The sequence below is a fragment of the Daktulosphaira vitifoliae genome, unplaced genomic scaffold (genome assembly GCF_025091365.1).
Source record: "Daktulosphaira vitifoliae isolate Bord-2020 unplaced genomic scaffold, ASM2509136v1 Scaffold_4, whole genome shotgun sequence".
Lineage (NCBI taxonomy): Eukaryota > Metazoa > Arthropoda > Insecta > Hemiptera > Phylloxeridae > Daktulosphaira > Daktulosphaira vitifoliae.
The window spans coordinates 8,853,602-8,869,883 of NW_026099575.1; the positions used below are offsets into that span (position 1 = coordinate 8,853,602).

At 24.3% G+C, this 16,282-nt stretch overlaps 1 long non-coding RNA gene across 1 annotated transcript; it reads right to left on the reverse strand.

Annotated features, from left to right (window-relative positions):
* Window positions 1-7,952: 7,952 nt before the first annotated feature.
* Window positions 7,953-8,423, reverse strand: LOC126904760 (uncharacterized). The gene is made up of 3 exons (XR_007703821.1): window positions 8,330-8,423; window positions 8,191-8,260; window positions 7,953-8,123 (listed from the first exon to the last, which is right to left on the reverse strand). It is a non-coding gene; the product is annotated as an uncharacterized LOC126904760 (long non-coding RNA).
* Between the last annotated feature and the right edge of the window lie 7,859 nt (window positions 8,424-16,282).

The window sequence follows — 16,282 nt, forward strand, 5'->3', positions numbered from 1 at the left end:
TATTTTAGTGTAAAATTTAAGTTTTTTCTTTGAGTTTTAAAGCTAATTTAGAATTACCATTCATTGTATTAAAAAATAACGTAAGGATTTTGGCTTTTATTGACCTTTTGTTTTTTATTTATTAAACACTTGTAAAAACGTTATTATGAAATATATTTTAGTTTAGCTATAATAAAGACATAAACCTTTTTTTTTTATATGAATAAAATAGCTACGGTAAAATGTCATTTGTTTTAACATATTTATCAGCTTTTTGTATTCAAAAAGAATAAAATCGCTAATGTTTTAAAGTAGTTAACATTACATTTTGAATGCAATATACAATATGTGTCTATACTATATATAACACAAAAAATTACTAAGTCTTCGCACTATCATTTATGCTTATAGTTCATTAGTAGAAAACTAATATCTTATTCTACATTGACAATAACTTTCGTTACTTTTATGGTACCTTAAAAATATTTATAAAATTCTCTAGGGATAATCCAATCTGACAATCGATGCATGTGTGCAATAGTAGAAGAGGGATAAAGTTTAGCGGATGCCACTGTCATAAACAACCCTTCGCCTCATATTAGTCCCCTAGAAATGTCGACTTATATTACAAACACAAGGAAAATGTCTAGTACATGTTTTTGTGTACAGTTATTTGTCGAAAACGATTCACTCGATAATTGCTTTCCTTATTATTACTACTATTATTACAGTAATTTTTTTCATCCTAATTCGTTTTGATACAAACACACAAGAAAGAGCTTTAAGATTTAGATGGCGTCGTCTAGTCGACATACAATTTAACACCACTTTTCAGTGAATTGAACACTACCGAAAGTCGTTTTTTTAAATTAAGTTTTTGTATCTAAGATCCTGCAATTAAACGTTTTTATTAAAAATATATTATGAGACATATATTTAAGATCATTAAAATCCAAAAATTATTTTAAAATAAAGTAATGTGAAATATCAAAATGGTAATAAATATAAATTATTAAATCTCTAAAGAGCAATTCTGAATTATTTAAAAAATGCATTATATTGCATTATATACAAATATTAGTGTTATTAAGAATTTCAAAATCGTTGGTAGAAAAATATGAGTCTGTTGAAACTTTACATTTTATTTTTAATTTTCTCATATTAATAACACTTAATAAATTTAGACAAATGAATAATAATGTTATAGTTATATTAATTTACAAATGATAATACAGAATAATTATCATAATACTACAATAGATTATTGAAGTATATAGTATATTACATTATTATTTTTGTACTATAATAAAAATAATATATTATTTTGCAATTTTTTTTTTTTTTTGGTATATATGTATCTCTATTAATCTCTTATAATATAAATTGATATTCATTCCTAGTGTCTTATAGAGTTGTTAATTTTATTTTTTATGTAGCACTATACATACTAGTTTATAAAATAGAAATTGATGTAATTAAGAAAGTGACACATAAAAAAAATTTTATAACAGATAAATAGAAAAAACATATGTAACTAACCAAAGATAAATAGCAAAAATGCACAACAAAATTATTACTTTAAGAAAAATTAAGTGGTTAGTGCTAAAAGAATCATTCTGTAGTTATATTATCCTAGATTACAAATATTACGAGACAGAAATTGTTTCTGTAGAAGGAATAGCACAAAGAAAAAAACTTCAAATATTGCAAAATAAAAAATTCATTTGGATGAAAGTAACTTTAAATATGATAAATTTATGATACATATTTTAAGTAAATATTGAATATTTTTTTAATGTATATTATTTTTAAATAGTGACCTTTTATTTGAATAAAATATGGTTTCTTTCCTTCGGCGAAATAAATAAAACGTTTAACAAAAAAAATGTATAAACGTTACACTTAAATGATAATCTTAATCTCCATAGCTCCAAACAATATGATTGTATTGTCTATAAAAAATGTTCTTTGTCCAATTGATTGGCTACAGAGTTGTTAAATAAAAAAAATTAGTAATCGTTTAACAGATAGAATGAGAATTACCAAAAAGTTATAAAGATTTTTAATAGTCACTTGAATTGTGAAAATAACTGTTAAGGAAAATAATAATAAGAGCTTGAAGTATAATATGTTCCTCGTCCATTATTTTGCACAATATAATGGCCACCGTTGAGGAAAAACAAGAAAAGTTTGTTTACTAACAGATTATCATTGTCCATAAAATGCAAAATTCTTGAGTATACATCATCAAGACGAATGATTGCATTTAAATAAAGGAAAATAACCATTTTTCGAGTGTCAACCACAGAAAATGCATTTATCTATCGCTTGATTCTTAAGTAAATGTATTATAGCAAACATTACTTTTTGTTCTTGAGTTTGCCAACATTGATTTTTATGTATAGATCAATTTATTATAATTTTATATGACTTACGAATTTTATCAGCCCGTTATTTACAAATATTTTCTATAATCTATGATTTTAATTTTTTATCTAAAAAAAATTATATAAGCTTTCTTATATTCAGCCCACAGAAACGTAAAAAATTTCAATTATTTTTGTTTATTTATGACTGTTAAACGTGTCCGATAACATTTTTAAAGTATCTATTTTAACATTTCTTTGAGAACTCTCCCATACTTACATGAATTAGAAGATTTAAAAATCAATTAAGTATATTTATAAAGCTCGATCAGATTTAAGACACATTAAAAACTAAAAAATAAACCTGTTTTAAGATTGTGGCTCATTAATTTTAAAATAATAAAAAATTTAATCTAGTTAAGAATTGCATTTCTTTCATTGTATGACGTAATATAAGAAATATATGGACTTTGTGTATTTTATTTTAAACTTTATTTTAGAATTTCTATTTATTTATTATTCCAACAAAATTAATTCACAGTATTATTTTAAAAATATTTACAGGAAAATAATTATATAATTATTCATATTTAATTATACGACGTATAACTGATTTAGATATCTAGGAAATAATTAAACTAGTAAAATTATGGTGGGATTATTTGTACGTGTTGTTGACTGATTAATAGTACAATAATTATACCATTTTAAAGTTACCATGTCGACCTATGCATAGAAGTACTAGGGAAGTGTTAAGAGGACTTAAGCACCGCCAAAAAAATTTGAACATATTTTTTGTACAAATAATAACATAAATTTTTACTTCATTGTTGTTAAAATTATAATTTTAGAATAATTCATAAAAATGAGTTGTATTTTGCCGGATTAACATAAACATCAAAATGTATTTATATTTGTAAGCAGATAATAATAATGATTGTATTGTTTGATAGTATGATAATGATGATTCATAGCATTGTGTAATCATTATAATTGAACATACCTATATTAGCGATACTAACTAAGATGGTATGGGGGCAAAACCTCTCATGGGTCAGTGAGTCATACTTATATTTAGACAACTAGAAATTTTACTTATAGCCCTGCGTTTCTAAAAGAATTAATATTTTATTTCTTTATAAGGTTTGTCACCAGATTTTAATAAAATTTTATGCTAATGACATCGTATGACTATTTCGATAATTTGTGTAATTTCATACATGTTGAACCTACTCTATGTAATATTAGACCCTTAATAGCGCTATTAATTCATATTAATAGAGTATTCCAGGCATTTAATGTATATTTATTCTACTAGTAAACATTGTACCAAATTTATTAGACTCTATAATTAATATTATTGCCGTCTATTATCAAATAGTTAAATACCTAAACTGGAAATGAATTTTAATACGTAAAATATTCATGATCCTTTAAACTATTATTTTGTTCTATTTAGTATTTACTCTAATAGCACAAATTAAAACGCATGTATAATTTTTTAAACTTAAGATGTAATTTTCATCATTTTTATGTTTGAATTAAAAAAAAAAAGAAATTCTATAGAGCAGTTACATAAACAATAATAATAATAATCAAATACAAGACTGTAGTTTTGTATTTGTGTTTAACCAACTTACGTACGATTTCTACTATACAAATGAGTTGAAAAAAAATTAACATTAAAAAAATAGTGCATTAATAACATGTTATAAAAACTGTATGACACTCTACATGTGTTTTTTAATCATTTAAAATTTATTGTCTCGTATTAATGTCCGGAAACCAATTAGAAATTAATCTTATGGGAATTCTTTAAGGCTTTTTATTGCACTATACGTACATAATATTTATATATATGTAAACACAGAAGTCTCTAGGGACAAACAGTTTAGGCATTTCTACGTCCCTCGTCGTAAATGACTTACTTTGGCTTTGCTGCTTATAATTATATACCGAATTTACCCTCCAAACTACACACCAGCGTTTTTGGCTATGGAACTGTGCAAATCTATCAACGACCATTGTTTTCTGCTGATATTTATCGTCATCCGGTCACCACCGATGTGTAAATGGCACATGCAGTTTCTGTTCCGTTTGGATCTTTGCCACACACAGATCACAGGCCTAACACCAACGAACCGGAAACGTCCAGTCACGCTGTAATTTTCAGCGCACTACAAAATTACTTCAGCTAGCGCAAAAGCTCTATTATAGAGTAGATAACAAAATTAATTCTCAATACGAACATATAGAATGTGATTACAAATATCTTAACTGATTTTTAGTATAAATAATAACCAAGGCCGGACTTGAAGTCTCAGAGCTTATAAGCTGTTATTAAAACAGTGTCATATTTAGAAATTTATTATAGGAAAGGTTTGAAAGTTTTACGGGAACTAATAGGAAGGGAGAGGTTTCAGTTACCTCATGAATACGTCATTTCCCCTCTTTGGTATTATATATATATATATATATATATATATATAAAATAAAAACATTTTCATGTATCTATAGAAAAGAAGTAATTACTATCTGACGTATCAAGAAAGCCCCCTAATTTTTTTGGTTCAAGGCCTTGTCTGCATAGTTAGAAATAATAGCTATAATTATTGTTATGTCCGTCAGACATAGATAACGGACAATGTCCGTTGGTTAATCAAAATTGCTTCTCTGTATAAGTGTTATCGTTATTTATTTAATATCACTATAAATTAAAATGCATTTTAAAACGACAGAAAATTGAAAGATAACATAAAACTAAAAACTTTGCTTCGATAATAGTTTACTGATTAAGAAATTTGTTACACATTTGCTGCACTGCTCAACTGACTACAAATATAATAAAAGCTCAATGATTTCTATAAAGTACAGGATTTATTTTTATAGTGTAATTCTTATTTATACTACATTAGATATATACATTGTCGTTAACAGTAAACTTATAACGAGGAACATGTCATTAAGAACGACACAATTACACTTAAGTAATAAAAGTTCCAATCGGATTGTTACTAGTTATAAAACTTCAACAAAATATCAATTTATCATTTCAGTCATCGTTAAATACAAGTTTTTGTCCTTCAATATCTACGCTCGGAGTATATCTTTGTTACAACAAAACAATATTTGTCTTTCGTCACTACATCTTTATGCCTTTGTTTTATAAAAAATACAAATTTTAACGATATAAACATAAATATTCCTTATCTTGAATTTGATTTATAAGTATTTAATAAAACAATTTACACTTAATTCAAAATTTTATTAATGAATTTATATTTCAACAAATTTAAAATAAAGTTATATACATTAATTAACAGATTTGATATTTTTTTGTCAATTTTAGATAAATAATTTTGGAAATTATTCATTTTTATACTATATTAGCACATGAAATTCTATTTAAGTAAATTCCATGTAATAGTTGAGTCCAATGACTACAAGTTTTTTTTTTTTTTTTTTTGAGATTCACTTAGTGTAAATTAATATTTATTTCGAGTATATTTTGTATAGAATATACTCGAAAAAAAATCGTTATTGAAATTTAAACTGGTATAAAAAGTAAATAGAGAATAAATTTACTGAACAAATCATTTATTTCATCAAAGAAAATACTTATCAGTAATAAAGATTAAATTGTTTAACTTCAATATAACATTAATTTTCAGAACTCTTTATTATTTATATACTAAAATAAAGTTTAATCAACTACATAAAATTATTACTGTTCAGAATACGTATATATATTTTTAATAATATTTAGTTTTAATCAATTTGAAGTTGTTATTAAGTCAATAGCTTGTACTTAAAACTCAAAATGGTATTAATTATAACTTAAGTACATATTCATTAAAAATAATTTAAAAAAAGAGTTGAAAATTATTCAAAATATAATACTGTAAAATGTTATTTAAAATAAATTTTTTCTAGTCTTAATTGACAAAAATTATTAGTTTGAAAATTTTTTTTCAACATTTTAAATTATACATTTAATAATTAATAGCGATGGCGGATTTCTGAAGTGATTCCAATTAAAATTTATAGAGCATCAAAAATTCTACAAATTTGGGACATAAAATTTTGAGTCTTGGTTATACGTAGATAAATTCAATGGGATACTATTCTAAAATAAATGGGCTTAATAAGAAGAAAACTATTTACGCATATTTAATAGTCTATAGTAATATTTTAATATAGTAATACAAATAAAAAATGTCTAGATTATGTGGGCACAGAGATCATTTTTATTATAAAGTTTTTCATCCCCACCCATGGTAAAATCATTTGACCAATAACTACTCTTAGCGTAGACCAAGACAATAGTTGCATATGATAAATTCCTAAAAATATCCAATAGACACGGTATGTTGCCACGATAGCAATAATTCATATTAATATCATAATGTACTTTTAATTATTTGCATTTATAATTAGTCATTTTTTGAAATTGTATGAATATTATAAACAATTTCTATTTTTAAACTGATTGGATAATATTTAATTACATCGAATTCTATAAAAAATATCACATTAACTATTATGGATACACTATTACTATAAAAAAAAATTATATAGTTATTGATATAACTAAAAACATATCAGTTGAGTTTCGGAGTTAAAAAACATTTAAGATTATTCTGGAAAAACATGATTGAATATTTTAGTACCATATGTTATAATTTATTTTATTATAATATAGTATGTGGCATATAATATATTATACTAAATACATACTAAATGAATATACTATATGCATGGAATGAATTGATGAAGGGTTTTAATGAAACTTACCTTTCGCCGTGCATTTAAATATCAATTTCATACTAAATTTAATTATTATAATAAGTATATATATTATAATTATAAATAAAATAACTACTAATCAGGATATAAATAATAAAATAAGAATTGATGATGCTTTTGGAATAATCCACCAAAATTTCTTAAAATTATACACTATCTACATATTTGCATTGAAGAATTTCTGTAAATAGAGATTTTAATTACTGTCAAATATCATCTATACTTGTCCCAACTATACCATGTCCATATTGTGCCACGACATCACTATGCTACGGTTCTTTTTAACTTATAAAATATAAAAGTTACTATTTATCCTTTTATGAAAATTTAAACTTGAAATAAATAAAACTGTTAAATAAAATTTTCGTGAAATATTAAAAAGAAAATTAACTTTATAGAGTTATTGATTTATAATTAACCACTAAATTTCTCGTAAAATAATAATAACCTTGAAAATATTAATAATAAAAAAATATATAATAAAATATTATTTTGCTTTGTTGAATAGTATTTATTTCTGGATTTAACAGAGTTTCAATACATTTTAGGCTCGTTCTTTATCCCTTATAAGAGAATAAGCTCATTTTATTCTAACAACATATATAAAAACTAGCTTATAAATGATAAAAATATATAATNTATTTTGCTTTGTTGAATAGTATTTATTTCTGGATTTAACAGTGTTTCAATACATTTTAGGCTCGTTCTTTATCCCTTATAAGAGTATAAGCTCATTTTATTCTAACAACATATATAAAAACTAGCTTATAAATGATAAAAATATATAATTAAGGACATAACTGATTGATAACAACTTTTGAAACAGAACTTCAAAACTAAAGTATAATAACTTAAGCACTAACTTAACTTAATGTCCGGGTGTATCAAATCAATTCATAAATCTACAGTAATAAAATATCTTTGCCGTCGTTAATGTCATCAAACGTTGTAGTGAATATAATCTTGAAAAAGCTATGAAACAGACCGTTTAGTATAAAAGACAAAAGGGAGAATACTAAAGAAAACTCATAAATTTTACCTTATTGGACCATTGCCCAATCCCACAACGTAAAAATGAAAAAAAGACCCGTCACTGACACTTAACTTTGCTGTTGAAAGAAATCATCGATCGATAATTGAAAGGAAACTTTAGTATAAAATACATAAATCCACATTACCTTAAAATTTGACGAGGTGTAATTGCGCCAGAGACCAGATACCACTAATGAATAAATCACAAAGAAAATCTCATTGGCACCCTGTTGATCGAACCCAGTACCGCGTGCGCCAAAAAATAAGTACCTACCAACTATGCCAAGCCGACTTACTTTATGAACTTTGTCTAATCACACCAACTTTGATAAATTAAATTAGAAAATGTGACTAGAAACAAAAATAGTGTTAAATTTATCTATTGATTAATCCATTTTTACATTATTAAAATGTATTGTTTAAATACCATGAATATTAAGGGGTCCCATATTTTTGATGTATTCAAATTTGAGAAATAATACTCAGGAATTATTTTCTATGTATCTAAAAATAATATCTACAAAATATTTTCTTTATATTACATAATTAACGGTACGATAAAATAAAGAGAATATAAATAATTGTAGTTTTTTAGATATTTCCACGTAAGTTATGATTTTTCATAAAGTAATTAAATGAAAAAGTAAGAGAAATTTATTATTAAACAACTAAAATTCATTAATAATTCTATGGAAAGAGGGGTAAAATTCATAGAGGATTGTAATGATAGTATTACGAGAATGATACTCAAAAAATTGACTTACTATTTTATACAATGAAATATTGTCAAAAAAAAAACCTTCATATAAAATAACGGTCACCCTATTATGTCAATGTATGTCTTATATGTCTAATAATGCTACTTTTTTAACAGATAGAAGAAATAATATTAAAACTTGACCATTAAAAATATATAGTAATTTCTATGGTAACACTATTGAACATTAATTTTATATTCAATGGTAACAGTTATACTTGTTGATAGTCAATTTAATTTATCTTTTAGTAAAGAAGGCATTCATTAATATTGTCGTTTTTGTACATATTTTCTGGTATAAACTAAATAAAATATTACATAATAATTTAGTTCTGAGACTTTAAATCGTGATACTAATAAGAACGAATATTTAAAAAAAAAAGATAAAATTAAATCATTGAATAGTGGTTTAATTTTAACTCATGGGTCATTTGAAGTCAAATCTAGTTTAAAAAATTGTATAACTTCAAACAACAATCCTCAAATAAATCTTATAAACAATACGAGCCTGTTAAGTTAAATTTATCAAATATTTATTGGTCAAAACAATTGGAGCTATTCAAAGCAAACGAATATGATACGATTAAAGTTGTTGAACAATGGCAAATAAATATAATGACTGTCATCGATATTTATGAAAAAAAGGTAATGAATCTTGAGTTCCACAAAGCAGAACAACAAATGTATGAGGATAATTTTACTGAAATCAAACAGTCGTTAAAACAAGATAAAATATCTAAGTGGAGGTCATATAATGACTTGACTTTTAACGACGATAAGTCTTTATAAAATAATTATCGACATCCAAATAATATATTATCAAGTTTCACAGATAATGAAAACTTTTAAGGATTTACAAATCAAAATTCTGAACTTTCAATTAATACAAATAGTTTGTTGTATAATTGTTGTGATAGAAATAAAAATCATAAAAGAAAGGAATTAAAAATTGCTACATCAAAACTGTTTCAGTATTTTAGCGAGTAATCTCTGTAGAATTATTGAAATATTCGATTATGTTAAAATCTATAATTTAATTATCAAAATGTATTTGTTTAAAACTTAATTTTTTAACTTAAAAAATTATATTAATAAATATCTTTTTAAAAATTTTCTTTTGTCTTTACCTATAATTTTTTGTTTTATAAACTAATGGAAAAAAATTGTAATACTTTAAATATAAATTAAGTATGAACATTTAATATAAAAAATGGTGGACTACTATATTCTCACGAAACATTTAAACGTTATTGTTGAATAGAATAAACGGTGTCCTAATGAACTAGTTTCGATTTATAACTGATCATTTTAACGCTGATGTTAATTTGAAAACGGTAGCACAGTGGGGTCACGGCATAGTGGAGACATTGCATAGTAGGGTCCAGTATAGATTTAATCTGACAGTGATTAAAATCACTATCATAAGAAACGCTTCGATGCAAATCTGTAGATAGTGTTTAATTTTAAAAAATTGATGGATAATTGCAAAAGCAACATCAACTTCTATTANTTTATTTAAAATTTTTATTATTAAATTAATGTTACTCATATTTCTATATTATTTGTAATACAAGTACACGAAAAATTTAGGAACGTAATAATTTTTTATCTTTTTACTAAAAAAAATTTCTTAAGAAAAACCATATAGAATATCAATAAATAATAATTTTAGGAAGCTTATTATATAATGTTCCTTAGTACTCTATTTGACCTTTTATATGTAAGTGAGTATATTTTTATGATTCATTTTGAAAATAACGTTAAGATTAAGATATATTAGGAATAACTTAAGGAAACTAAAAAAGATTATCCCCTACTGATCGTTATCATACTTTGATATTAATTTTTTGTAGCTTAACAGAGTAAAAAGTGAAATATTTAAAAAAAGTTCTTTATACAGTACACTTTTAATAAAATTTACGACCAAAAGGATATTAAAATATTCATTTCGGTGCACTTGTGTATAAAGTATTTTTAAAAATCGATTATTTATTGTTTTAATGTGAGTTTTAGTTTTAAATATTAGATAAATATCCTTTGATTTCCTTAGTGAACTTTGCATGAAATTTAGCTAAAAGATAAAACAAAATATATAACATTTTAGCTTCGATGCGAAGCGGAGAAGGTATTAATTTTACTATGATGTGTTTTTTTTTTTTTTTTTTATGTNTTATGATTCATTTTGAAAATAACGTTAAGATTAAGATATATTAGGAATAACTTAAGGAAACTAAAAAAGATTATCCCCTACTGATCGTTATCATACTTTGATATTAATTTTTTGTAGCTTAACAGAGTAAAAAGTGAAATATTTAAAAAAAGTTCTTTATACAGTACACTTTTAATAAAATTTACGACCAAAAGGATATTAAAATATTCATTTCGGTGCACTTGTGTATAAAGTATTTTTAAAAATCGATTATTTATTGTTTTAATGTGAGTTTTAGTTTTAAATATTAGATAAATATCCTTTGATTTCCTTAGTGAACTTTGCATGAAATTTAGCTAAAAGATAAAACAAAATATATAACATTTTTTATAATAATAGAGTAATAATTGTTTAATTTATTCAATGATATATTTTTTTAATTATATATATTTTCTATAGTAAAATATCCAATGTAATTATTGTTAAAAAGTAAACTATCGAATAAAACTATGTCACGTTCAATCAAATTTTATAAGTTCCAAAACTATCGTTGAAGCATCTAAATTTTTCTCATATATTATTTTTTTTAATGGTTATTTATATATGTTCATTTTTCTTATATTCCCTATAATCCTCCCTAATCTCTTAGTGTATACAGATATTTCTACTACATTCTTATAGTAGGAGGGTATATTTCTTTCAGCTTCATCGGGCTGGCTATTAATGGTAAATCCACCCACATTATACTGAAATACTCAAGAAATATCTTCAAAGTCACTCTTACAATAAAGTACCAAAATACAGTGATTTATTTGACCTTTGAATTGTATACAAAATTTTCTAAATATAATATATTGTGAATAATATATGTATAAAATACATTATACCTTACATATAAATATTTTTAAATAAATAGAAAAGTACTTATCAATTTCAAATTTAATGATTATTTTAATTTGACTTCAGTTAATATTTTATAAAACCAAGTTTAGAATATAAATGGACTCAATATAAATGGACTGGGGTAGATTCGGCCCATCATATTTGGAAATCATCGAACCAAACACCTAAACATTTTTCTACTGTTCTATAAAACAGTGCATGGTATACTAGTCTGTTCCTAATCAAACTTTAAATTTTTGATTACTTAAATTTGTTAGAACTTTTATTTTACTATGATATAATAATAAAAGAAAATTAATTATACAGCTATTGATTTTTATTGAAATTATAAATCGTTCAAAAATATATTTTAAATGCCTTAATTCTTAGATAATTTAACCGAGATTATTAAATGTGTTAAAAATCTAAAAAATCAAAATATTAAACGACCTTTTATCAAATGGTGTCTAGCTAAAAGACGGAATTTAAAAGGTCTGTTTTGAATTAAAATCAGTCACGTGCAAGTAAAACTTGTGTGAAGTGCAACGCGGTTGGCGTGAAGAGGATGCAAGGGCATATGAAAAACTGTCTTTTGCGAGGGTGGTTGTTAAAAGAACTCGTGATCAATAATAATAATCAGCTCTCTGGTATGCACTCCACCTTGTAGCGGCAATATCGATTTTTTTTTAAATATATAAATAATATGTGCAGGTCTTTATTATAATGCCATGCAAAAAAATAATGCACTGCACGCTATGCAATGCAACGTACGCGTATAAATTTTCAGCAAGTCTCGATTTGTATTAATAAAGCCCAAAGAAATCCATTGTTGTTCCCTTACGTCGAGGGCTATCTACAATTCGCGAAATTTAAACTGATCTCCCAAGATGGTACGCGATGCCCTTTTTCGTATTTTTATTATTATATATGGCGTTGAGAAATTTACACTACAATGGGGAAAACTTCGGAGTATCTTCAACCTTCATTCTTCCAATCATCTACTTTACCAGACCATCCAATGTCTTTTTATTATTCTTGAGTAACACTGGAAACGCAATGCTTATGGCATATTTATAGTTAGAAGAGCACTCGTTGTAATATCTGTTCGCAGATCTAAAAGAGTGCGTTATTTCTATGAGTATTTTATTAAAAACAGAAATCCCATCGCTTAAAACATACTCAAGTGAATTTTGATTTAATAAAAACTTCTGAATTTTATTGAATTGCTCACTTATTTTATTAGTCGACTTGGTTTAATAATATAGCATATATGTTTATAAACATAAATAGTTATTTATGCAAGTATTATCATTGAGAATACTATGTATACATAAAGGTATAACACTTGTTTTAAATCAGGACTAGTGTTAGAAATGTAGGGTTTTATGATTAACAATTTTGCGAAGCGTTTGTTATTTTTTTTTTAGTAAAAAATGAACCTTTTGTTTTTAGTCACAAACTGACTCGCACACTCCTAGCGCCGGTCACGCTTTGTATTAACAAATTGCATTTACATGGATTTATACAGCTCAGGACTCAAAATTCGCCTAAAATTTTAATCTCCGGCGAATTTATTCAAAATATTTTTCAAATTAAGAGAAATATAAAATATTTGGATCATGTAGATTTTGTAAAAATCAATCAATTTTTTAAAATTAAACACTATCTACAGATTTCCATCGAAGCGTTTTTTATGATAATGATTTTAATCACTGTCAGATATCATTATACTTGGTCCAACTATGCCACATCCCCACTGTGTTGGGTTTTTAATTTCCATATTTTAGTTAGATACTAATATTTTTGACATCTTTATGGCTACTAGACTAAATAATTTAATTAATACTTCATAATATCAAATTACCTGAGAATGAAATATAAATGACATTATATCTTATAACGGCGCTATTATAAAATTACTAGAGTTAAATAAGACTTATCAATTCTTTAGCTAAGACATAAAAGTGTGACATTTTTACAATCCTATTGTAATAATGTGGCTGTGAAATTAAAAATATAAAACTTATTACCGACTAATGGTTTTTAAAATTCTATTATAAGTACGAGACTATCCTTATTAAGTTCACTAAAATAAAATTAATTAATTAATATAAAGCACATCTTGCTTCTTTGTAGTAAAATAGGTGGAAATGTTTTTTTGTCATAACGAATTTTTTGAAAAATGATGTAAAATGTAGTACACATTAATGTCAAAATAAATGTCAACTGCGAAAACTTCATACTTAAAAAGTTGTAAAAATACAATTTATTGTAAAATTTTGCTATAAACCTAGATTCCGGATTTTAAAAAGTAATTTACTAGAAATAATTAATAATTGAAATGTGTTGGAACGTAATTTTTTAATATAAATTTTATATAAATGATAGATTTAGCTGTAGAGATAGATTTACTTGTAGGCAGGTAAAGAGTCAGATTTATAAAAAAAATATACCAAATGATAGTTAAAGACATCATGCATCCATAAAAAAAAAGAATTATATTGATCCATACATCTTTCAAAAAATTATAGCATTATAAAGTTAAAAATATAAAAAAGAATTTTATAAATACAACTACTCATGAAAAAATTGTATTAATCCATACATTTTTCAAAAAGTTATAGCATAATAAAGTTAAAAATGTAAAATAGCATTTGGTAGCCATTTTCACCGTGAAGATAAAATAAAGTCCGAAATTTTTTTTTTTTTCCATAATAAAGTATATTAAATTAGCTTTAATTTAAGATATATACAGGGTGATTTTTTTATCATAACCCACTCAATTACTTGCAGAATAATAATAATTTAAACATTTTTTTTTTTTATTATCTTTAGTTACACATTATTCTTGAATTTTTAACTATGTAATACTTTTTAAGATCATCCCTTATGCCTGGTAAGGGTGTCAATTATGTTTTTTTAAATGGTAACACATATTTTGAATTTAATAAAATGTTTGAGTTTTCAATTCAATAACAAATGTCATTTGAATTTTTAATATAACTTTATTCGTTTATTAGATATAAACATTTAAAGTTTCAAAATTTTGAGTTAATATACATGTATAATACACATGGGATTGTAAATACAGGTAGCTAATTGGATTTTTATGACATTGCTGTCTCAGTCACGGATTGTTTATTATCAATTATGATTATCAATAGATATACTTTCTGTATTGTCAGTTAGTGTATTTATAAACTCATAACAATGTGCCTTACTACAATTGATAATAACAATGCTGTGTACTTGCTAATATCGATGTTATAAAAAAACAATTAGCTACCTGTATTTGTAATCCCTTGTGTATTATACCTGTATATTAATTCAAAAATTTGAAACTTTAAATGATTATATCTAATAAACGAATTAAGTTATATTAAAAATTCAAATGCCATTTACTATTAAATTAAAAACTCAAACATTTTATTAAATTAAAAATATGTGTTACCATTTAAAAAAACAAAGTTGACCCCCTTCCAAGGCATAAGGGATGAACTTAAAAAGTATTACATAGTTAAAAATTCAAGAATAATGTGTAACTAAAGATAGTAATAAAAAAAAAGTTTAAATTATTATTATTCTGCAAGTAATTGAGTGGGTTATGATAAAAAAATCACCCTGTATATATAAGTGTTAGACTTTTCGGAACATTTTCAAAATTCAAATTGAAAAAGTTATCATTTTAAATCCCTCACTATGGGCAGGTGAAGGATCAAATTTATAAAAAAAATATACCAACTAAAAGGTAATATATCATGCATCTATATAAAAAAAAAATTATATTTATTTGTTCCTTTTTGAAAAAGTTATGGCAGTTTGAAGTAAAAAAATTGAAAAAATTTCGAAAATCAGCGATTTTTAAATTTTTATTTTTTTGGAGATTATCTCCATATATGGAGAACAAGGGAAAATTTTTCATTTTTTGAGGGTAATGTCTTCGACTAGATACGATTGTGATCTTTTGACGTATCATTGAAAGAAATAGGTTTGGTGAGAGCTGAAAAAAAGTGGTAACAGGCACACACAAAAAAAAAAGAAAACACATAATAAAACCAATACCTTCTCAGCTTCGCATCGAAGCTAAAAAAAGAATTATTAAATTATCTATATGTTTATAAATTAAAAAAGACACAAGTTATTTTTCGCTAGTTTTAGTTAACACAAAAACAAAATATTTTTACCCATATCGGTAAATGGTAGAAATCTACCCAACCAATTTATATCAACAAAGGATGATATTTTTATCATCCTAAAGTATAATTTTCAATCAAAAATTTTATTATATTATGTATTTTAAAATATATTTTG